Here is a 25873-nt window from a genome sequence, read left to right as displayed (position 1 = left end):
ACCTAGATCTATCTCCAGAAAACAACTCCAGAATAGGTATTCTAGGCTCAGACATAGGACTGTGAACAACAAAATCCTGAATACTTTGAACCCTAGCAGCAAGATGATCCAGACTGGAAGCCAAGCTCTGGACATCCATGTCAGCAGCTGAACTCAGAGCCACACCAAGATTAAGAGGAGGAGAGAAGCTAGCCACAGCAGCTAGACACACGGCAACAAAAAAAAAAAAAAAAATTCTCAAGGCTTCTTTTCTCCTGCTTCTGCCATGCAATTAACACTTTGTAGGCCGGCTGTACTGTTATGATCCTTTAGTGGCAGAGGATCACAAATAGACCAGCAAGTGATTAAACTTAGGACAAGCTCTAGAGAGATGGTAACTGGACTGATCGCAAACCTGAACCTATCCAACACAACTAGAGGTAGCCGGTGAACGTGCCTAAAAAATTCCTAGACGTCTCGAGCCAGCCTGAGGAACTAGCTACCCCTAAAGAGAAAGAAAGACCTCGCTTGCCTCCAGAGAAATAATCCCCAAAGACATAGAAGCCCCCAACAAATATTAACGGTGAAGTAAGAGGAAGGCACACACATAGGGATGGAATCAGATTCAGCAAAAGAGGCCCACTAGTACTAGAAAGCAGAAAATAGAGCAGGGGTCTATGCGATCAATAAAAAACCCTTACAAAATATCCATCCTGAGATTTCAAGAACCCACGCACCAACTAACGGTGTGTGGGGAGAAACTCAGTCCACTAGAGCAACCAGCAAGCGAGGAAATCACATTTTAGCAAGCTGGACAAGAAAACATGATAAACACTGCTGATCAAAAAATGAGCAAACAAAACTTAGCTTGTCTTGGATGGACTGGGAGCAAGGGAGTCAGAAGGAATCTGAGTAGCACTGATTACATTGACAGCCGGCAACAAGTGAAAGTAAAACAGAGCTATATAGGCACCTCCCAGAGGATAACGAGACAGCTGACCAGCAGGATAACAAATAAGGCCACCAGGGGGAGCCCAAAGCAAAAGTCACACCATACCACCTGTGACCACAAGAGGGAGCCTGAAAACAGAGTTCACAACACTCCCCTCCGTCCTTGCTGATGAGACAGACCTTCGTGTTGTCGAAATCGGACGGCAGGATGGTATACGTTTCCGGTTCCCATTGATCATCGAGCTTGTGTAGTCTCCTCTTTTGTTTGAGTACTCGCTCACCAGGTGACAGAGGAGTCGCAGGAGCGTGCTGGTTGTAGTCCCTTTCTTGTTTCTGCCTGGCCTGGGCGAGACTTCGTTCAACGCACTCCTGTACTTGGCGGTACCTTCGCTGCCTTTCTGCATCCCAATCTCCATCCGGCGAGGCATCTTCGGGGACTAGGACCCCCATGTCCAGATCAACGGGTAGCTGGCTAGACCTTCCTCGCATCAGGTACGCTGGCGTGCAGTTGGTGGAATTTACTGGGATGTGATTGTAGATATCCACCAAGTCAGGCAACTTGGTCGGCCACAGGTTCCGTTCCTCTACGGGCAAGGTCTTCAATAAGTCGATCACCACTTGGTTCATCTTTTCGCACATCCCATTGGTTTGAGGATGGTACGGTGTGGTTCTGATCTTCTTACACCCGTACAGTTGGCAGAACTCTTGGAACACTTCTGCTTCGAATGCTGGTCCCTGATCGGTCAGTACCCTCTCCGGGTAGCCATGGGGCCTACAAAAGTACTGCTGGAAGGCCTTGGCGGCAGTCCTGGCCGTTAGATCCTTGACAGGTACAACCACCAAAAATCTAGAGTAGTGATCTACAATGGTAAGAGCGTAGATATAGCCTGACCGGCTAGGTGACAGCTTCACATGATCCAGCGCGACCAGTTCGAGCGGCCGTTTGGTGATGATAGGCCGCAGGGGAGCCCGTTGGCTGTCACGGTCCTTCCTGCGTAGGCTACATGGACCGCACTCCCGACACCACTTCTCAATGGCTCTCTTCATGCCAATCCAATAGAACCTCCCTCGGAGCAACCTCTCTAGCTTCCTCCATCCGAAGTGTCCGGCTCCATCGTGGTAGGCTCCCAGAACCATGGGCGCATCTCGCCTTGGCACCACTATCTGCCACACCAATTCGTGAGTACGTGGGTCGATGCTCCTCCGGCACAGCTTGCCATCATGGATAAACAGTTTGCTTCTCCCCTTCCACAGCTGTTGGGTCTCCTGTGGATCATCGGGGCCGGGATGCAACCCTGCCTGCGTCAAGAGCTCTTTCACCCGACGGACCGCGGGGTCACCATCCTGGGTTTCCGCCCACCCGTGATGGGGCAGGGGATTCAGCGTGGCATCCGGTGGGTTCTTGTGCCTCTTCCTCACATGATGGGAGTTCTGAGTGGCTTTAGGGCGATGGAATGCAGGCAGCTCCACCTCTTCAAGTGCCTCCGGGTCTTCCCCTGCTTCTGGCAAATTGGGCATTCGAGACAAGGCATCGGCATTTGCATTCTTGTGTCCTGCCCGGTACTTGATGGTGAAGTTGTAGTTGGACAGCCGGGCCATCCACCGCTGTTCCAAGGCCCCGAGCTTGGCGGTATCCAGATGCGTTAGCGGATTGTTATCCGTGAAGACGGTGAATTTCGCTGAGGCCAGGTAGTGTTTGAACCTCTCTGTCACTGCCCAAAGATGGCAAGGAACTCCAGTTTAAAGGAACTATAGTTGTCAGGGTTCCTTTCCGTGGGACGGAGCTTCCTACTGGCGTAAGCGATCACCCTCTCTTTGCCTTTCTGGACCTGGGACAGCACGGCTCCCAATCCCACATTGCTGGCATCCGTGTACAGCACAAACGGTTGGTCGTATTCGGGGTAGGCCAGTACCTCTTCTCCCATCAGTGCCGACTTCAAACAAGCGAAGGATCCTTCCAGCCCCTCGTTCCAGTCAAATGGGGCGTTCTTCCCCTTGGCCTTCTTTGATTGGCCCACCAACAGGTCTCGCAAGGGTGCGGCCTTCTTGGTGAAGTCTTTGATGAACCTTCGGTAATAGCCTACCAGGCCGAGGAACTGCCGGACTTCGTGGAGGTTACTGGGCTTCGGCCAGTCTTGGATCACCGTGACCTTGTCGGGGTCTGGGGCCACTCCTTCAGCGCTCACCACATGGCCCAGGTACTGTACTTTGGGTTTCAGCAGATGACATTTGGACGGTTTCACCTTTAAGCCAAAGTTGGACAGGGCTTCAAACACTTCAGCCAGGTGCTTCAGATGGTCTTCGTAGGTCTTAGAGAAGACAATGACATCATCCAAATACAGCAGTACGGTTTCAAAGTTCTTGTGCCCCAGGCAGCACTCCATCATCCTCTGGAACGTCCCCGGGGCATTGCACAATCCGAAGGGCATGTAGTTGAATTCGCAGAGCCCCATCGGCGTCGTGAAGGCTGTCTTCTCTTTGTCCGCCTCTGCCACGGGAACTTGCCAGTACCCACTGGTGAAATCTAAGGTAGAGAAGTAGTTAGCGGATTTTAAAGCAGCCAGAGACTCCTCTATCCTGGGCAGTGGGTATGCATCCTTATGTGTAATGCGATTCAACTGTCTGTAATCAACGCACATCCTCATGGTGCCATTTTTCTTTTTAACAAGGACTAATGGAGCTGCCCAGGGGCTACAACTGTCTCTCACCACCCCAGCCTCCTTCATTTCTCGCAACATGTCCTTGGCACACTGGTAATGAGCTGGGGGTACAGGGTGGTATCTCTCTTTTATGGGCCGGTGATCTCCCGTGGGGATGTGATGTTGGATTCCCTTCACTTGCCCAAAATCTAAGGGGTGTTTACTAAATACCCACTCATACTCGTGAACCACCCTGTAGGCCCCCTGTTTCTGATGGGATGGGGTAGAGTCAGTGCCCACATGCAATTCCCGACACCAATATTTCGAGTGCCCTGCAGAACCGTTGCCCTCCGCCACGTCTGACGGGACCAAGGGTTCAGGTGTCTGTATCACACTATTATTGACAGTGAACAGTTTGGCGAGCGTGACATACTTGGTGAGATGAACCTCTTCCTCCCCACAATTGAGGACACGTACGGGCACCCTCCCCTGGCGGACGTCAACCACCCCCCGGGCTGTCAGAATAGTAGGCCTGTTGGTAGAACCCATATATTCAGACAAGGCCTGGTAGTCCTTTCCCCTGAGACCTATGGCTGCCCGACACCATATTAACATTTCACTCCTGGGGGGTATCGCGATGGGGTTTGAATCACTCACAGTGACATGACCAATCTCACCACCAGTCAGCTCTACCTGTTGTCTCTGCATCAGAGCTCTGATTTCTTTTTGCAGGGCGCGTTGTTCATTGTGGCCAGCGGTTTCTGCCACCTGTTGCAACAAAACAATAACTTCTGCAAGACAATTTTCTATAACATTGGTACCGATAGTCATCATGGGATTACATTCTCGGCGATCAATATCAACAATCACAATCCCTTGGGCCTTCAATTCCACCCGCCCCACCTTGAGGGTGATCTCTTTATATCCCACTTGTGGCAACGGCTGACCATTACTGGCTATGATGGTGAAATCGTCATCGGGGCCACGAGTAATATCAGGCATAATCGTCACCTGAGAGCCGGTGTCCAGCAGAGCGTTCATGGGGATACCGTCGATCACAACAGGAAGAACTGGTCGCCCCCCAACCTATTTGGCTCTCCAATGCTGCGGGCCTGACCGTCCTACTCCTGGGGGTTGGCCCTTTGCCCCAGGGGTTGCTCGTTTAAAGGACAGTACCTTGCAAGGTGGCCCACCTGGTGACAGCGGCGGCAGATGGGTCGTCCGTCCTGATGAAAGCGATCGCTGTCCCGGCCTCTGGTCAGTGGAGTCCTCCTCCGTCGCATCCAGGGAACATCTTCTGGTCTGGAGGCCAGCTGGATCTTTTCCTTGGGGGCCTCCTGTAGGGACTGCACCGTCTGGGCTAGGGCAGCAACGCTCTTGGTCAGCTCCTGCATCTGGAGGCGGAGTCCTGCAGGGGAGTCGTCCTCTAGGCTCTGGGCGTCGGCCTCCGCGGCAACTGGGGCATCCGACGCCACCTCCTGGTGGTATGTGAGAGCGGGACGCCTGGGCGGTATTGCGCGGCTGGGTTGTCGCTCCTGCAGCGCCTGGATAGCTTTATCTTTGAATTGCGCAAAAGTCAAGTCTGGATTCTGCATGGCCAGGAAGTGTAATTGGCTCCTTTGGTAACTGCACAGGAGCCCCTCAATGAACCGCTCTTTCAGGAGTTTAACCTCATCTTGCATGCTGTCGGGGTCACTCTGCTTAATGGCCCGCATCACCTCCTGGAGATTAAGGGCATAGTCCCGTAAGCTATCCTGCGGTCTCTGTTTGCATCCATAGAAAGTCAATTTAATTTCCGTAGCAGTGCGAGTATCGAAGGTGGCTTTAAGCTTTGCAAAAATCTGCTGTGCCGTTCCATTATCCGCGGCGGGCCAGGACTTCACTTCTCTCAGAGCCGCCCCAAAGAGATAGCCGGTTATCATATGAACCTTCTGAGGCTCTGTCAGGGGATAGAACTCGAGCAGGCTGCAGAGCCCTTCTTTAAAGTCAGTGAATGTATGCGACTCCCCGGAGTATCGTGGGAGCCAGGCCGCTCCGGGCAGGTACAGCATAGAGAAGGGCATTATGGCTTTTGTGGTAGCGGCAGCGTCCGACTGGCTGATGGGGGCAGCGGGTTCTGCGGCACCCGGTGGTGGTATTAGGGCCGCGGCTTCGCCCGCCGCGGGGACCAGGGGTGCCCCTGCATCCACGGCTGTGACCGCCACCTCCTCTCCTCCCGACTCGGACATGGCTGTCCCTTCCTCCCACTAACCTGCTGGGGTCGGAGTTCCTCTTCCGGGATTGGCGCTTTACCGCGCTTCTTGTTCCGCCCACGAAACTAAGGCTCCTCCCTCTGCGCACGACAATGGCGAGTCGTGGCGGGAACTCTTGGCGGCAATTAGCAACACGCAGTCTTTGCGATAAGTCACAGTCCAATCACAATAAATCACAGTTCCAAGGCACACATGACCTGTTTCTTCAGGCTTAAGTAGATCCTGTTCGTGACGCCAAAATGAAGCGCCCCCACTGCCGCAGGGCCGAGGGGTACCCGGTACCGGGCCTCTGGGTCTCTGTTCTGGGATTGTCACGGTGGCTAGACCCGGTCCGTGACCCTGCTGAGGGGCGTCCAGTGAAAGATGGTGCTTAATGGTGGTGATGCTGTGGTGTGGTGCAGGTCACGGTGAATAACGAGGACACCAGGTTGCAGTCTCTTTACCTCTTTACTGAAGGCTTGAGGTGCTCAATCCGGAACACTGTTAACTGGGCTGTCTGAGACCTGCCGGTCCAAAGGCACATCAGGAGTTTCCTTTGCAGGTGGGAATCAGTGTCTACCTTCTAGCGCCTGTGTGTTGTAGTCCTTCCCTGCGGAGCTCCCGGGATAGTCCTCACAACTGCTGTGCCTGTCTCTTATGTTCGTTCTCTCCGTCCCCCAGGTAATATGGCTAGGACGCACCCGTATGACGGGGTAGGCTGTTATGACCCCAATGGCGAGGGTCTCAGAGGAACGTGGAAGTCTGCAGAATACAAAAATCCAGCTCATAGGGCAGTGGTAACTGGGTTGACCATATATCTACTCCTAACGCCAACACTAGAAGTAGCCGGGGATCATTCCTACGTTGATTCTAGATGACACGCGCCAGCCGGAGAATCTAGCTACCCCTAGTAGAGGAAAACAAAGACCTTTCTTGCCTCCAGAGAAGGGGACCCCAAAGCTGGATAGAAGCCCCCCACAAATAATGATGGTGAGGTAAGAGGAAATGACAAACACAGAAATGAACCAGGTTTAGCACAGAGAGGCCCGCTTACTGATAGCAGAATAAAGAAAGGTAACTTATATGGTCAACAAAAACCCTATCAAAATCCACACTGGAAATTCAAGAACCCCCGAACCGTCTAACGGTCCGGGGGGAGAACACCAGCCCCCTAGAGCTTCCAGCAAAGGTCAGGATGTAGATTTGGAACAAGCTGGACAAAAATACAAAACCAAAACAAATAGCAAAAAGCAAAAGGCAGACTTAGCTGATATAACTGGAACCAGGATCAGTAGACAAGAGCACAGCAGACTAGCTCTGAAAACTACGTTGCCAGGCATTGAACTGAAGGTCCAGGGAGCTTATATAGCAACACCCCTAACTAACGACCCAGGTGTGGATAAAAGGAATGACAGAAAAACCAGAGTCAAAAAACTAGTAACCACTAGAGGGAGCAAAAAGCAAATCACAACAGTACCCCCCCCTTAGTGAGGGGTCACCGAACCCTCACCACGACCACCAGGGCGATCAGGATGAGCGGCATGAAAGGCACGAACCAAATCGGCCGCATGAACATCAGAGGCGACCACCCAGGAATTATCCTCCTGACCATAGCCCTTCCACTTGACCAGGTACTGAAGCCTCCGCCTGGAGAGGCGAGAATCCAAGATCTTCTCCACCACGTACTCCAACTCGCCCTCAACCAACACCGGAGCAGGAGGCTCAGCAGAAGGAACTACAGGCACAATGTACCGCCGCAACAAGGACCTATGAAATACATTGTGAATAGCAAACGACACAGGAAGATCCAGACGAAAAGATACAGGATTAAGGATTTCCAATATCTTGTAAGGCCCAATAAAACGAGGTTTAAATTTGGGAGAGGAGACCTTCATAGGAACAAAGCGGGAAGAAAGCCATACCAAATCCCCAACGCGTAGTCGGGGACCCACACCGCGGCGGCGGTTGGCAAAGCGCTGAGCCTTCTCCTGTGACAACTTCAAGTTGTCCACCACATGATTCCAGATCTGCTGCAACCTATCCACAACAGAATCCACCCCAGGACAGTCAGAAGGCTCCACATGACCCGAAGAAAAGCGAGGATGGAAACCAGAGTTGCAGAAAAAAGGCGAAACCAAGGTGGCGGAACTAGCCCGATTATTAAGGGCAAACTCAGCCAACGGCAAGAATGTCACCCAATCGTCCTGATCAGCAGAGACAAAACACCTCAAATAAGCCTCCAAAGTCTGATTGGTTCGCTCCGTCTGTCCATTAGTCTGAGGATGGAAAGCAGACGAAAACGACAAATCAATGCCCATCCTACTACAAAAGGATCGCCAGAACCTGGAAACGAACTGGGATCCTCTGTCAGACACAATATTCTCAGGGATGCCGTGCAAACGAACCACGTTCTGGAAAAACACAGGAACCAGATCGGAAGAGGAAGGCAGCTTAGGCAAAGGAACCAAATGGACCATCTTGGAGAAGCGATCACATATCACCCAGATAACGGACATGCCCTGAGATAGCGGAAGATCAGAAATGAAATCCATGGAGATATGTGTCCAAGGTCTCTACGGGACAGGCAAGGGCAAGAGCAAACCGCTGGCACGAGAACAGCAAGGCTTAGCTCGAGCACAAGTCCCACAGGACTGCACAAATGACCGCACATCCCTTGACAAGGAAGGCCACCAAAAGGACCTGGCCACCAGATCTCTGGTGCCAAAAATGCCCGGGTGACCTGCCAACACCGAGGAATGAACCTCGGAAATGACTCTGCTGGTCCACTTATCCGGGACAAACAGTCTGTCAGGTGGACAAGACTCAGGCCTATCAGCCTGAAATCTCTGCAACACACGTCGCAGATCCGGAGAAATAGCTGACAAGATAACTCCATCTTTAAGAATACCAACAGGATCAGCGACTCCAGGAGCATCAGGCACAAAGCTCCTAGAAAGAGCATCGGCCTTCACATTCTTTGAACCTGGTAAATACGAGACAACAAAATCAAAGCGGGAGAAAAACAATGACCAGCGGGCCTGTCTCGGATTAAGGCGTTTAGCAGACTCGAGATACATCAGATTTTTGTGATCAGTCAAGACCACCACACGATGCTTAGCACCCTCGAGCCAATGACGCCACTCCTCAAATGCCCATTTCATGGCCAACAACTCCCGATTGCCCACATCATAATTTCGCTCGGCAGGCGAAAACTTCCTAGAGAAAAAGGCACAAGGTTTCATAACAGAGCAACCAGGGCCTCTCTGCGACAAAACGGCCCCTGCCCCAATCTCTGAAGCATCCACCTCAACCTGAAAGGGAAGTGAGACGTCAGGCTGGCACAAAACAGGCGCCGAAGTAAACCGGCGTTTCAACTCCTGGAAAGCCTCCACGGCAGCAGGAGCCCAGTTAGCTACATCGGAGCCCTTCTTGGTCATATCCGTCAAAGGTTTCACAATGCTAGAAAAATTAGCGATAAAACGACGGTAGAAGTTAGCGAAGCCCAAGAACTTCTGAAGACTCTTAACTGACGAGGGCTGAGTCCAATCAAGAATAGCTCGGACCTTGACTGGGTCCATCTCCACAGCAGAAGGGGAAAAAATGAACCCCAAAAAGGGAACCTTCTGTACACCAAAGAGACACTTTGAGCCCTTGACAAACAAAGAATTTTCACGCAAAATTTTAAAGACCAACCTAACCTGCTCCACATGCGAATCCCAATTATCAGAAAAAACCAAAATATCATCCAGATAAACAATCAAAAATCTATCCAGATACTTCCGGAAAATGTCATGCATAAAGGACTGAAAAACTGAAGGCGCATTGGAGAGCCCAAAAGGCATCACCAAGTACTCAAAATGACCTTCGGGCGTATTGAATGCGGTTTTCCATTCATCACCTTGCTTAATGCGCACAAGGTTGTACGCACCACGAAGGTCTATCTTGGTGAACCACTTGGCACCCTTAATCCGGGCAAACAAGTCAGACAACAGCGGTAAAGGATACTGAAATTTGACAGTGATCTTATTTAAAAGCCGATAATCAATACAAGGTCTCAAAGATCCGTCCTTTTTTGCCACAAAAAAGAATCCCGCACCAAGAGGGGAAGAAGACGGACGAATATGTCCTTTCTCCAGAGACTCCTTGATATATGAACGCATAGCGGTATGTTCAGGCACCGACAGATTAAACAGTCTTCCCTTAGGAAATTTACTGCCTGGGATCAAATCTATAGCACAGTCACATTCCCTATGAGGAGGCAGTGCACTGGACTCAGACTCACTGAAGACATCCTGATAATCAGACAAATACTCCGGAACTTCCGAAGGCGTAGAAGAAGCAATAGACACAGGCAGGGAATCCCCATGAATACCCTGACAGCCCCAACTTGAGACTGACATAGCCTTCCAGTCCAGGACTGGATTATGGGTCTGTAACCATGGCAGCCCTAAAACAACCAAATCATGCATTTTATGTAAAACCAGGAAACGTATCACCTCGCGGTGTTCAGGAGTCATGCACATGGTAACCTGTGTCCAATACTGCGGTTTATTTGCTGCCAATGGTGTAGCATCAATACCCCTAAGAGGAATAGGATTTTCTAATAGTTCAAGAGTAAAACCACAGTGCTTAGCAAATGAGAGATCCATGAGACTCAGGGCAGCACCTGAATCTACAAACGCCATGACAGGATAAGATGACAGTGAGCAAATCAAAGTTACAGACAGAATAAATTTAGGTTGCAAATTACCAACGGTGACAGGACTAACAACCTTAGCTATACGTTTAGAGCATGCTGAGATAACATGTGTAGAATCACCACAGTAGTAGCACAAGCCATTCCGGCGTCTATGAATTTTCCGCTCATTTCTAGTCAGGATTCTATCACATTGCATTAAATCAGGTGTCTGTTCAGACAACACCATGAGGGAATTTGCGGTTTTTCTATCACATTGCACCGAATTAGGTGTCTGTTCAGACAACACCATGAGGGAATTTGCGGTTTTGCGCTCCCGCAACCGCCGGTCAATTTGAATAGCCAGTGCCATAGTATCATTCAGACCTGTGGGAATGGGAAAACCCACCATAACATTCTTAATGGCTTCAGAAAGGCCATTTCTAAAATTAGCGGCCAGTGCACACTCGTTCCAATGTGTCAGCACGGACCATTTCCGAAATTTTTGGCAATACACTTCAGCCTCGTCCTGCCCCTGAGACATAGCCAGCAAGGCCTTTTCTGCCTGAATCTCAAGATTGGGTTCCTCATAAAGTAAACCGAGCGCCAGAAAAAACGCATCAAGATCAGCCAATGCCGGATCTCCTGGCGCCAGCGAAAAAGCCCAATCCTGAGGGTCGCCCCGTAAGAACGAAATAAAAATTTTTACTTGCTGAGCAGAATCTCCAGATGAACAGGGTCTCAGGGACAAAAACAATTTACAATTATTCACGAAATTCCTAAACTTAAACCTGTCTCCGGAAAACAGTTCAGGAATCGGTATTTTAGGTTCTGACCTAGGATTTCTGATAACATAGTCTTGTATGCCCTGCACACGAGTAGCCAGCTGGTCCACACTTGTAATCAAGGTCTGGACATTCATGTCTGCAGCAAGCATAGCCACTCTGAGGTAAAGGGGAAGAAGAAAGGAAAAAAAAAACTCAGAATCTTCTTTCTTATAATCCCTCTTCTGCAATGCATTAAACATTTAATACTGGCCTGGCAACCTGTTATGACCCCAATGGCGAGGGTCTCAGAGGAACGTGGAAGTCTGCAGAATACAAAAATCCAGCTCATAGGGCAGTGGTAACTGGGTTGACCATATATCTACTCCTAACGCCAACACTAGAAGTAGCCGGGGATCATTCCTACGTTGATTCTAGATGACACGCGCCAGCCGGAGAATCTAGCTACCCCTAGTAGAGGAAAACAAAGACCTTTCTTGCCTCCAGAGAAGGGGACCCCAAAGCTGGATAGAAGCCCCCCACAAATAATGACGGTGAGGTAAGAGGAAATGACAAACACAGAAATGAACCAGGTTTAGCACAGAGAGGCCCGCTTACTGATAGCAGAATAAAGAAAGGTAACTTATATGGTCAACAAAAACCCTATCAAAATCCACACTGGAAATTCAAGAACCCCCGAACCGTCTAACGGTCCGGGGGGAGAACACCAGCCCCCTAGAGCTTCCAGCAAAGGTCAGGATGTAGATTTGGAACAAGCTGGACAAAAATACAAAACCAAAACAAATAGCAAAAAGCAAAAGGCAGACTTAGCTGATATAACTGGAACCAGGATCAGTAGACAAGAGCACAGCAGACTAGCTCTGAAAACTACGTTGCCAGGCATTGAACTGAAGGTCCAGGGAGCTTATATAGCAACACCCCTAACTAACGACCCAGGTGTGGATAAAAGGAATGACAGAAAAACCAGAGTCAAAAAACTAGTAACCACTAGAGGGAGCAAAAAGCAAATCACAACAGTAGGCCTGGAGTTCTTCCGGGACCCTAGAGTCGCCCCTCTCCCACAGCTGCCTCCGTTGTCTGCTTAGGTGTTTTAGTGAGACAGCCAACCTATAATTGGCTGTCCGGCCGTGGTTTGAAGTAATGCTTGTAGTCTCTTACTTGCTCGGCGTTCCGGCCACCGACTGTTTGCGCCTCAGAAGGATGTTGCCTCGATCTTACAGCATGACTCCTTCTGGTCCTATTGCCTCTTTGCTGTATTCCCGTTGCTCACTGGTTTGTTCCGCTATTAGGAGTCTGCCAGGATCCCATCCCTGACAGGTCCTCTCTCTAGCTCTTCCCAGTTACTTCTCTCCCTGTCTTCCTGTCCAACCCCCAGTTTTACCAGAGTGTGAGGAGTGGCCTACTAGATAGAACCACCCCCCCTGGTGGCCGGAGTGTGAAGTGTAGTGTGAGTATTACCTGGTCAGAGAAACTCCTTTAGTGCAATCAGACGTAACATCACTCCCCTTAGTGGCAGAGCGACATTACTGCAACGACCAGGACTCTGGGGCGCTGCACTAGTATCATGGAAGTATAACTTTCCCTATGAATAGAAATAGCGCCCCCACACATACAGTTCTGTGCAAAAGTTTTAAACAAGTGTGGAAACAATTCTGAAAAGTAAGAAGCTTTCAAAAATAGACGTATTAATAGTTTATTTTTATCAATTACATAATGCAAAGTAAATGAACAAAAATAATATATATAAAAAAAGAAAAAAGCCTTCATCATTTCTTCTAGGTACAGATGAATGAGTTACTAGCTATACACCAAGACATCATTTTCATATGTACATTAAAACACAGTCATTAACTGAAACAGAAACAGTTGTGTGGGAGGACTACAAGGAGGTGAGGAACAAGCAAAATAGGTTCATGTCATAGGTCATACATCATGGCAAGACTGAGCACAGCAAGCAGACACAAGGTAGTTACACTGCATCAGCAAGGTGTCGCCCAAGGTAAAGATTTCACAGCAGTCCGGGATTTCGAGATGCTCTTCAAGGTCTTTTCAAGAAGCATAAAAAAAATGGCGATAATGAGGACCGTAGATGTAGTAGTCAGACAAGGAAACTTAGTGCAGCAGATGAAAAACGCATCTTGTTACTTCCCTTCGTAATCAGCAGATGTCCAGCAGTGCCATCAGTTCAGGACTGGCAGCAATCATTGGGACCAGCTACACCCATCTACTGTTAGAAGTCGTCTGGCCTGAAGTCATCTTCATGGAGAAAGTGTGGCCAAAAACCCAAACCTTCAACATGGAAACGAGGACAAGCGAATCAACTGTGCATGAAAATATAGGAACTGAGGTGCCGAAATATGGCAGCAGGGGCACACGACTGGGGAGTCACAATTGGAAATATTTGGCTTTTGCTGAAGATAATTTGCTCCCCGAAGGCTGGAGAGCAGCACAATCATGAGGGTCTACAGAAGTAATAGTGGATGGTAGAGGGTCCTGCAAGTTTCTGGCTGCATTTCAGCAAATGGAGTTGTGGATTAAAGTAGTCTTAAAAAATCCAGGCAGATACCTACCCATCATGTAATACCATCAGGCGGCGTCTGATTGACTCCAAATTAATTCTGCAGCTGGACAATGACCCCAACATCCAGCCAATGTCATCAGGAACGAGGAGTCCTGGGGGTGATGATCCCGCACCACAGAGCCCTGATCTCACATCATCCCGTCTGTCTGGGATCACATGAAGAGACAGAAGGCTCCGCACAAGCCTCATACACAGAAGATCTGGGGTCAGGTCTCCAAGATGTTTGGAACAATCTCCTGTTGAGATCCTCTGTAACCTGAGTACAAGTGATGAGAAAAGTGGTGAAGGCCACGGGCGGTCACCAGATACTGATGATGGAGGCGACGGGCGATCACCAGATACTGATGATGGAGGAGATGGGTGGTCACCAGATACTGATGATGGAGGCGATGGGCGGTCACCAGATACTGATGATGGAGGTGACGGTTGGTCACCTGATACTGATGATGGAGGGAACGGGCGGTCACCAAATACTGATGATGGAGGCGATGGGCGGTCACCAGATACTGATGATGGAGGCGATGGGTGGTCACCAGATACTGATGATGGAGGCGACGGGCGATCACCAGATACTGATGATGGAGGAGATGGGTGGTCACCAGATACTGATGATGGAGGGGACGGGAGGTCACCAGATACTGATGATGGAGGTGACGGTTGGTCACCTGATACTGATGATGGAGGGAACGGGCGGTCACCAAATACTGATGATGGAGGCGATGGGCGGTCACCAGATACTGATGATGGAGACGACGGGCGGTCACCAGATATCGATGATGGAGGCGACGGGTGGTCACCAGATACTGATGATGGAGGCGACGGGTGGTCACCAGATACTGATGATGGAGGGAACGGGCGGTCACCAGATACTGATGATGGAGGCGACGGGCGGTCACCAGATACTGATGATGGAGGAGACGGGCGGTCACCAGATACTGATGATGGAGGGAACGGGCGGTCACCAGATACTGATGATGGAGGCGACGGGCAGTCACCAAAATACTGATGGGATTTAGATTTCCCTTTTATTCAGTCACTTTGCATTTTGATAATTGATACAAATTAACTATTAAAGAGCTAGTCCATGTTTGGATCCACAGTCTGCAGTCACACACGTTTCTAATTGGATTATAAAATATATCGCATATTTACCATCACCGGGTCTTGCTGCCGGCACAGGACAATTCTGACAGCTCGCTCTGTGCACAAGTCAGCATTCAGATAGAGCAACTTCAGACTTTTGTGCCAATCCCGGACAACCCTTTTAACGCTTAAATGTATGAAAACATTCTAAGGTTATGTGCGTTTTACCAGGCCTCTCCATTACTAACCTGTGGGCTTGATGTCACCTGACAAAACAAAGATGACATCAACCCCTCAACTATTACCCCACTTGCCACAGCACCAGGGCAAGTAAAAAGAGCGAGGCTAAACACCAGATTTGGTGCATCGTATAGATTCACCTTTTCTGGGGCAGTTGAGAGCTGATGTTTTTAGTCTGGGAGGGAGCTAATATCCATGGCCCCTTCCTAGGCTATTAATATCAGCCCACAGCTGTCTGCGTAGCCTTTGATGGGAATGTTTTACAGGTGGACCATATGTCAATTTTTTCTGGGGTCCAGCTGTAAACTAGGCAGTAAAGGCTAAGCAAACAGCTGTGAGCTGATATTAATAGCCTTCAGCAGTATGCTTTCCCTCTGCTGGTTATAAATATTTTGTCCATGGAATTTTTTTTATTTGTTCGTAAAAATTAACAGTTGCTGTCTGGTTACAGCCTATGTAGGTTCATTCTGTTAACACTCCTACATAGGCTGGTTACAAAATTTTCATTATGGAACCTAGGGCTAGGTGTCAATAACAGCTGCTGACACCAAGCCCTAATCCCATTACACTGATGCTACTGCATCAGAAAGAAAAAGAAGGCGTTGAATCAAAAGCTTTTTTTTAATATCTTTATTTAGCTTAAAAAAGCCTTCATTACTGTTCAAAAACGCGTGCAAAAAACATGCTGGAAAAAACGCGGCAAAAATGCGTCAAAACGTGCATTTTTCCCACAGCGTTTTTGCTGCCAAGAGATACAGAAACCTTGCAGAAATGTCTGCAAGCAAATACTCAGCGTGCGCACATAGTCTTACTGTGCATCATTTTCCCATAACTAAGTTATTCAAAAGTTTTCCATAACTGCCTAAAACTTTTTCCCAGTACTGTATGTGACCCAGAACCTCTTAAAGGCAATAATCAGTCCTTCTTACTGGCGGCCATGTTAAGGGGTAATGAACAATATTGCCATATAAGTAGCAGTTCCATGGATATTACTTTTCTGCATTGTATAATAATCTCCAGGGCGATGATACAATGTATCTGAGCTCATTTTGTGTAAGATTCTTGTGACTCATTACCAGCTACTGCCAGCAGAGGGCGGCATCACCCTCCTGTGACAGGGACTAAAGAAGGGGCAGCGGATACTGATGACTGCAGCACCCCGATTCATCAGTCCTTTTGCGCCTGTTTTTATTTTTGTATAGTTTTGTGTGTTTTGCATCCAAGTCAATTTTCTATTTTTTTTCTATTCTTTTTTTCATCTTTATATATATATATATATATATATATATATATATATATATATATATATATGAACTCGCCTGTTTGTTTTTTTGGACCCTGTGGGTGGAGTGTTGCGATTCTTTGCATATGACTTTTTAAAACGTCGTAAAATGTTACACAACTGCACCCCAGTCCTCCCCTGGTGTATTTTTGAGTCTGCCATTTTTTTGGCGCATCTTTTGCAACATTTTGCCAAGCGTGCAACTTTTTTTTTTTTGCACTGAAAAGTCAGAAAAACAGTTGTTGATTTTTTTACTTTGCAGAAAAATTCATGAACCCCATGCGCCACTTTGAAGCATATGACACAAAAAAATGCCAGCTAATGGCACAAGACAAAAAAGGAAAGTCACTTAAAAAAAACCTGCTGGATCTGGACTCTGCGCTGTTTGGCAGCTTTTCTTTGGCTTTGTGTAAGGATATAATGACTCTCTGGGCACAAAATGACCCGGTCTGGACAAGGGTTGAGAACATCGACCTTATTGCTAAGTCCCAAGAATGGTCCTATTCTTTGCAGAAACTTGCCATGAAGTTTCCCCATTAGGAAAGGCCAGGTGATGCAAATTTCTCAGCTTTATAAAATCCCAGCCTCCTCTAACCTTGTGCCAAAAACAGCAGCCGTGGGTTCTTCTAAGCAGCTGCCGAACACTCTGAAAATGAAAATGGTGGAGGCCCACAAAGCAGGAGAAGGCTATAAGAAGAAAGCAAAGCATTTTCAAGTTGTCTTTTCCTTAGTTTGAAATGTCATTAAGAAATGGCTGTTACCAGGAACAGTGGAGGTCAAGATAAGGTCTGGTAAACCAAGCAAAATTTCAGTGAGAGCTGCTTGTAGGATTGCTAGACAAGCAAATCAGAACCCCCTCTTGACTACAAAAGATTTAGTAGATTCTGGAGTTTTGGTTCTACTGCTCAGAGATACCTACAAACAAATATTACTTTCTTGGAAGAGTCATTAGAAGAAAACCTCTCCTGCATCTTCACCATAAAATTCAGAGGCTATAGTATGCAAACTAACATCTAAACAAGCCTGATGCATTCTGGAAACAAGTTCGGTGGACCGATGATGTAAAATAGAACTCTCTTGTCACAATAGTCAAAGGAATGTGTAGAGAAAAAAGGACACAGAATTTCAAGAAAAGAACATCAGCTAAGCATGGGTGCATCAATCATTCTTTGGGGTTGTGTTGCAACCAATGGCACCAGGAACATTTCACGGGTAGAGGGAAAAATGGAGTCAATGAAATTTCAACAAAATCTTGATGCAAACATAACACCATCTGTAAAAAGCTGAAGGTGAAAAGAAGAAGAGGAAGAGGATGGCTGCTACAAATGGATAATGATCCTAAACACACATCAAGATCCACAATAGACAACCTCAAAGGCGCAAACTGAAGGTTTTACAATGGCCCTCACAGTCCCCTGATCTGAGCATCATTGAAAATCTGTGGTTAGACCTCAAAATAGCAGAAGATGCAAGACGCCCCAGGAATCTCACAGAACTGGAAGAATTCTCCAAGGAAGAACGGAGGAAAATCCCTCAAAAATTGAAAGAATCTTATCTGGCTACAAAAAGTGTTTACAAGCTGTGATACTTGCAAATGGGGCTACTACTAGGTACTAACCATGCAGGGTGCTCAAACTTTTACATCGGCCCCTTCTTTTCTTTTTGTGATTTGTAAAATATAAAAGATGATAATATATATGTCATGAAATGTGTCGTTTTTAACTTTAGACCGTTTAGAGATCATTTAATGTTCAACTTGCTTGGCTGTTCACAATAACAGTAATTTTGATCAGTGGTGTCCAAACTTTTACATCCCACTGTATATACAGATACATACAACAATATATACACCGATAAATACAGTCATCTCTATGGATAATGTAATAATATGTATACATCACATAACGCACAGCACACATTGGAAGCCAAGATACATGTGAGAAAAGAGAATGGTGTGGAAAATAATAAGTGAAAGATCTCCTATTACCTATCTATTATCTATCTATTACCTATCTCTATCTCTCTATCTATCTATCTATCTATCTATTATCTATCTATCTATGTATCTATCTATCTATCTATCTATCTATCTATCTATCTATCTATCTATCATCTATCTATCTATCTATCTATCTATCTATTACCTATCTATCTATTACCTATATCTATCTATCTATCTATCTATCTATCTATCTATCTATCTATCTATCTATCTATCTATTACCTATATCTATCTATCTATCTATCTATCTATCTATCTATCTATCTATCTATCTATCTATCTATCTATCTATTATCTATTATCTATCTATCTATTATCTATCTATCATCTATCTATCTATCTATCTATCTATCTAATCTATCTATCTATTATCTATCTATCTTTTATCTATCTATTTATCTATCACACATCTCATATTTCTTTCTACCTTGTAATCTGATATCTATTTCTCTATTTCGTATTTATCTACATTTATATCCACATTTTTTATCTTATAACATAAAATCTCACCTTTTCCCATGTGAGACCCTTATGAAGAATGTAAGAAGCAGCCGATAGATTTTCTCCATTTTTCCTGCACATTTGCATTCTATGACTAGACCACAGTAACAATTTCCTAACAATAAACCAATCTACCAACATGCGATGAATCCGACGGCAGATTACAATGTAGCAGAGCTGAGTGGGTTATTACAGCTGGTGATACAGGGTTGAAATTCCAGGACGGTCGTAATAACAGGACACTTTTTTTTCTGCACTGTCCGTAAAAAAAAATTGAAGGCGTCCATGGATATTTTGAAGCTGAAGAAACTTGTACAGATATTTTTTATTGTAATTATCAGCAGTTTCCCGGTTACAGTGACTGCGGCTGATGTCTCCATATACGAATTACCGGCTGCAGACTTGGATCTCTTATTATCATGATGATTTATTATAGATTTTTCCAAAAATATTGTCTGTCCGTGACTTTTTGATAAGATGTTCGGAAAAAAAAATCAATTTGGCATCCCCATACAAGAAGGTTCAGCTCTGCTACATCTGTATCACTGAGCCGCGAGGAGTCCTTACCTGTGTGCAGCCGCTCATCACTACAGGACTGGCAGCCTGCGATCCTGACACCTCGCAGACAGGCAGACACTGGGTGACAGCACAATGACTGCTCCTCCTGACTCTCCCCTACTAATTATAGAGACTGACAATGAGGAATCGGTGCCGGAGTTATGCCATGTAATGATCGCCCTGCTACACACTACTATATGGAATCCAAAAATGCACATCGTTACAAAAAAAATTCCAGAAATAGAAAACTTTATTAGGCTACGTTCACATTTGCGTTGTGCGCTGCAGCGTCGGCGCCGCAATGCACAACGCAAACAAAAACGCAGCAAACCGCATGCACAACGCTGCGTTTTGCGCCGCATGCATCCTTTTTTTCATTGATTTTGGACGCAGCAAAAATGCAACTTGCTGCGTCCTCTGCGCCCGGACGCATGCGCCGCAGTGACGCATGCGGCGCAAAACGCAAGTGCGACGAATGTCCATGCGCCCCCATGTTAAATATAGGGGCGCATGACGCATGCGGCGACGCTGCGGCGCCCGACGCTGCGGCGCAGACCGCAAATGTGAACGTAGACTTAGGCAGTGCACACTGCACACTGTCAGGATTCTCCAATGCAGGCATCGGGATCACAAGTATGATGTATGTATATATGCGGCCACATGCTGACTAGACGTGCCCGGCCTCAGTGAATTGAGCAAGATCAGACAGACAGATCATGTACAAGAATATAACTACTATAATACTGCCCCTATGTACAAGAATATAACTACTATAATACTGTCCCTATGTACAAGAATATAACTACTATAATACTGCTCCTATGTACAAGAGTATAACTACTATAATACTGCCCCTATGTACAAGAATATAACTACTATAATACTGCTCCTATGTACAAGAATATAACTACTATAATACTGCTCCTATGTACAGGAATATAACTACTATAATACTGCTCCTATGTACAAGAATATAACTACTATAATACTGCCCCTATGTACAAGAATATAACTACTATAATACTGCCCCTATGTACAAGAATATAACTACTATAATACTGCTCCTATGTACAAGAATATAACTACTATAATACTGTCCCTATGTACAAGAATATAACTACTATAATACTGCTCCTATGTACAAGAGTATAACTACTATAATACTGCCCCTATGTACAAGAATATAACTACTATAATACTGCCCCTATGTACAAGAATATAACTACTATAATACTGCTCCTATGTACAAGAGTATAACTACTATAATACTGCCCCTATGTACAAGAATATAACTACTATAATACTGCTCCTATGTACAAGAATATAACTACTATAATACTGCTCCTATGTACAAGAATATAACTCCTATAATACTGCACCTATGTACAAGAATATAACTACTATAATACTGTCCCTATGTACAAGAATATAACTACTATAATACTGTCCCTATGTACAAGAATATAACTCCTATAATACTGCACCTATGTACAAGAATATAACTACTATAATACTGTCCCTATGTACAAGAATATAACTACTCTAATACTGCCCCTATGTACAAGAATATAACTACTATAATACTGCCCCTATGTACAATAATATAACTACTATAATACTGCACCTATGTACAAGAATATAACTACTATAATACTGTCCCTATGTACAAGAATATAACTACTATAATATTGCCCCTATGTACAAAAATATAACTACTATAATACTGCTCCTTTGTACAAGATTATAACTACTGTAATACTGCTCATATGTACAAGAATATAACTACTATAATACTGCTCCTATATACAAGAATATAACTACTATAATACTGCTCCTATGTACAAGAATATAACTACTATAATACTGCTCCTATGTACAAGAATATAACTACTATAATACTGCTCCTATGTACAAGGATATAACTACTATAATACTGCTCATATGTACAAGAATATAACTACTATAATACTGCTCCTATGTACAAGAATATAACTACTATAATACTGTCCCTATGTACAAGACTATAACTACTATAATACTGCTCCTATGTACAAGAATATAACTACTATAATACTGCTCCTATGTACAAGAATATAACTACTATAATACTGCTCATATGTACGAGAATATAACTACTATAATACTGCTCCTATATACAAGAATATAACTACTATAATACTGCTCCTATGTACAAGAATATAACTACTATAATACTGCTCCTATGTACAAGAATATAACTACTATAATACTGCCCCTATATACAAGAATATAACTACTATAATACTGCTCCTATGTACAAGAATATAACTACTATAATACTGCCCCTATGTACAAGAATATAACTACTATAATACTGCTCCTATGTACAGGAATATAACTACTATAATACTGCTCCTATGTACAGGAATATAACTACTATAATACTGCCCCTATGTACAAGAATATAACTACTATAATACTGCTCCTATGTACAAGAATATAACTACTATAATACTGCTCCTATGTACAAGAATATAACTACTATAATACTGCCTCCTATGTACAAGAATATAACTACAACTACTATAATACTGCCCCTATGTACAAGAATATAACTACTATAATACTGTCCTATGTACAAGAATATAACTACTATAATACTGCTCCCTATGTACAAGAATATAACTACTATAATACTGCCCCTATGTACAAGAATATAACTACTATAATACTGCTCCTATGTACAAGAATATAACTACTATAATACTGCCCCTATGTACAAGAATATAACTACTATATTACTGCTCCTATGTACAAGAATATAACTACTATAATACTGCCCCTATGTACAAGAATATAACTACTATAATACTGCTCCCTATGTACAAGAATATAACTACTATAATACTGCTCCTATGTACAAGAATATAACTACTATAATACTGCCCCTATGTACAAGAATATAACTACTATAATACTCCCCCTATGTACAAGAATATAACTACTATAATACTGTCCTATGTACAAGAATATAACTACTATAATACTGCCCCTATGTGCAAGAATATAACTACTATAATACTGCTCCTATGTACAAGAATATAACTACTATAATACTGCCCCTATGTACAAGAATATAACTACTATAATACTGCCCCCATATGTACAAGAATATAACTATTATAATACTGCTCCTATGTACAAGAATATAACTACTATAATACTGCCCCTATGTACAAGAATATAACTACTATAATACTGCACCTATGTACAAGAATATAACTACTATAATACTGCTCCCTATGTACAAGAATATAACTACTATAATACTGCTCCTATGTACAAGAATATAACTACTATAATACTGCTCCTATCTACAAGAATATAATTACTATAATACTGCTCCTATGTACAAGAATATAACTACTATAATACTGCTCCTATGTACAAGAATATAACTACTATAATACTGCACCTATGTACAAGAATATAACTACTATAATACTGCTCCTATGTACAAGAATATAACTACTATAATACTGCTCCTATGTACAAGAATATAACTACTATAATACTGCTCCTATGTACAGGAATATAACTGCTATAATACTGCCCTTATGTACAAGAATATAACTACTATAATACTGCTCCTATGTACAAGAATATAACTACTATAATACTGCACCTATGTACAAGAATATAACTACTATAATACTGCTCCTATGTACAAGAATATAACTACTATAATACTGCCCCTATGTACAAGAATAAAACTACTATAATACTGCTCCTATGTACAGGAATATAACTGCTATAATACTGCTCCTATGTACAAGAATATAACTACTATAATACTGCCCCTATGTACAAGAATAAAACTACTATAATACTGCTCCTATGTACAGGAATATAACTACTATAATACTGCCCGGATGCACAAAACCTGCCTGGAATCTCTTGTTGACTCTCTGGCTTTTACTGGAATGACAGGAGGTGGAAGTTTTCACCATTTTGTCAGATTTCTCCTACTTAGACTTGGAAAATGGATGAATCTTGATTTCTATGAAATCCTTACGATCTGCAGGTATATATCTTATAGTAGTGAATTGCACACAGCTCCAGACGGCCGATCTATAATTCCTTTCCAAACTCTGTGCCCCCAAACCTAAACAGCAGAGAATCTTATCTCCTCACCATTTTTCCTCACACTGTAAGTAATCGCTTTTCAGGCAGTTTACAAATATAATCTTACAAGTCACCTGATACTTTACAAATGTCGCTCCGTCATATTATATAAGGCGTTTTCCATGGATAGCACCCAGCTAGGCTACTTTACCATATATTCTGCCCTTTAATTCCTTCCTCTTTCCAAGATCTCTGCTTGCTGTCAGTAAATGGAAATCTAAAATATTTTCTCCAGTATCTGTCACAGCTTTCGTGGCAGAGCCGTAGACTGAAGACGCGATGCTAATGAGAACATATTCTAAATAATAAAGAAAAGAAATAATGACATTAAATCTCTTCTCTTGCCTTAGTCCTGCTCACAGAGCTGAGGGTGTTGTTACAATGTATCAGTCCAGCACAGGACAGAGAATTGTGTACAGTCTGTTTACGTTTCTACATTGTAGCAAGGATGTGAATGGAAACATTAAAGGGAAGCTTAGTGTGTTCTTATCTGCTGGCAGCAAGCAGAGATCTTACCAATGGTTAGAAATTGACGCATGAAGAATAATAGAAAATTGCAGAAGTTTTCAATATGCAAAGACCAAGCTTTGGTTATAGGGACAGAAAACAAAGACATTGGATATTATTAAGGACAGATGTGGGCTTGGTATAAGATGACGTGATGGTGCAGACACTGACAATCGGGGGCAGGCGGATGGCGCTGCCATTGACGGCTGCACAGGTGGATGGCATTGGACTCTGCCATACCGGGCGTTTTTGTCTTTTTCTGGATCAATCTGCACGTGGTAGAGGTTACGGTCATACGAGTGATATGTGGCGGCACGTACCTGGAATGTGATACCGGGAGGATCCGGGTTTCCGCCGTTCCGCGCGTCTTCTCCTCCTTAGGATGAGCCGCTCAGGATGCTCCGGTCTGGATTCCCTCCCAGCCTCCAGGTCATTGTGGCTGCGGAGTCTCCTCTCAATCCGCATTCATTCGCACTTGTACCTCCCCATTTTCTATGTGTCCCCTTCTTCTTTTTTTTTTTTCTCAAATGACTTTTTGTTGCGTCAGGAGAGTTGCCAGGAGACAGAGGAGCTATTCCAATTCTGCTCCCCTGTCCTCTTCATTCACAGAGGCTGAGGACACATCTACATTGTACCTCCCTGCAAAGGCCGAGCCGGGCCGGGGTCCTATGTTCTGCCATGTTCTCTCATCATCCTGACAGGAGCCCTGCTAGACAGAGAACACTTCATACATGAAAGAAATGCCATAACATCGGCTCATAGCCACAGGCTTCTAGCTCCAGAACAGCACAGAGATTGAGCAATCTACCAAATACAGCTGCACAACGCCCGGAGAACAGCACCTGTAATAACATATATGCAATATAGCTACATTATTCCAGACAAGAACATAACTACTATAATACTGCCCCTATATACAAGAGTATAACTACTATAATACTGTCCCCTATGTACAAGAATATAACTACTATAATACTGCTCCTATGTACAAGAATATAACTACTATAATACTGCCACTATGTACAAGAATATAACTACTATAATACTGCACCTATGTACAAGAATATAACTACTATAATACTGCCCCTATGTACAAGAATATAACTACTATAATACTGCCCCTATGTACAAGAATATAACTACTATAATACTGCTCCTATGTACAAGAATATAACTACTATAATACTGCCACTATGTACAAGAATATAACTACTATAATACTGCCACTATGTACAAGAATATAACTACTATAATACTGCCCCTATGTACAAGAATATAACTACTATAATACTGCTCCTATGTACAAGAATATAACTACTATAATACTGCTCCTATGTACAAGAATATAACTACTATAATACTGCCCCTATGTACAATAATATAACTACTATAATACTGCCCCTATGTACAAGATTATAACTACTATAATACTGCTCCTATGTACAAGAATATAACTACTATAATACTGCTCCTATGTACAAGAATATAACTACTGTAATACTGCTCCTATTTACAAGAATATAACTACTATAATACTGCCCCTATGTACAAGAATATAACTACAATAATACTGCTCCTATGTACAAAAATATAACTACTATAATACTGCCCCATGTACAAGAATATAACTACTATAATTCTGCTCTTATGTACAAGAATATAACTATTATAATACTGCCCCCTATGTACAAGAAT

At 44.4% G+C, this 25873-nt stretch overlaps 1 protein-coding gene across 2 annotated transcripts in view; it reads right to left on the bottom strand.

Annotated features, from left to right (window-relative positions):
- FAM167A (family with sequence similarity 167 member A) overlaps window positions 1-24823 on the bottom strand; it is an 82503-nt gene extending 57680 nt beyond the window's left edge. The window contains exon 1 of one of the 2 annotated variants that reach the window (XM_077291708.1): window positions 24499-24823. The gene's annotated coding sequence lies outside the window, so the exon portion shown is untranslated. Of the gene's footprint in view, window positions 1-19516; window positions 19542-24498 lie in introns of those variants that run through there. The other variant, XM_077291709.1, reaches the window with a different exon arrangement.
- Window positions 24824-25873: the final 1050 nt, after the last annotated feature.

The sequence above is a fragment of the Ranitomeya variabilis genome, chromosome 2 (assembly GCF_051348905.1).
Source record: "Ranitomeya variabilis isolate aRanVar5 chromosome 2, aRanVar5.hap1, whole genome shotgun sequence".
Lineage (NCBI taxonomy): Eukaryota > Metazoa > Chordata > Amphibia > Anura > Dendrobatidae > Ranitomeya > Ranitomeya variabilis.
The sequence above is the reverse complement of the archived record's forward strand: the minus strand, read 5'-3'. Positions and strand labels throughout refer to the sequence as shown.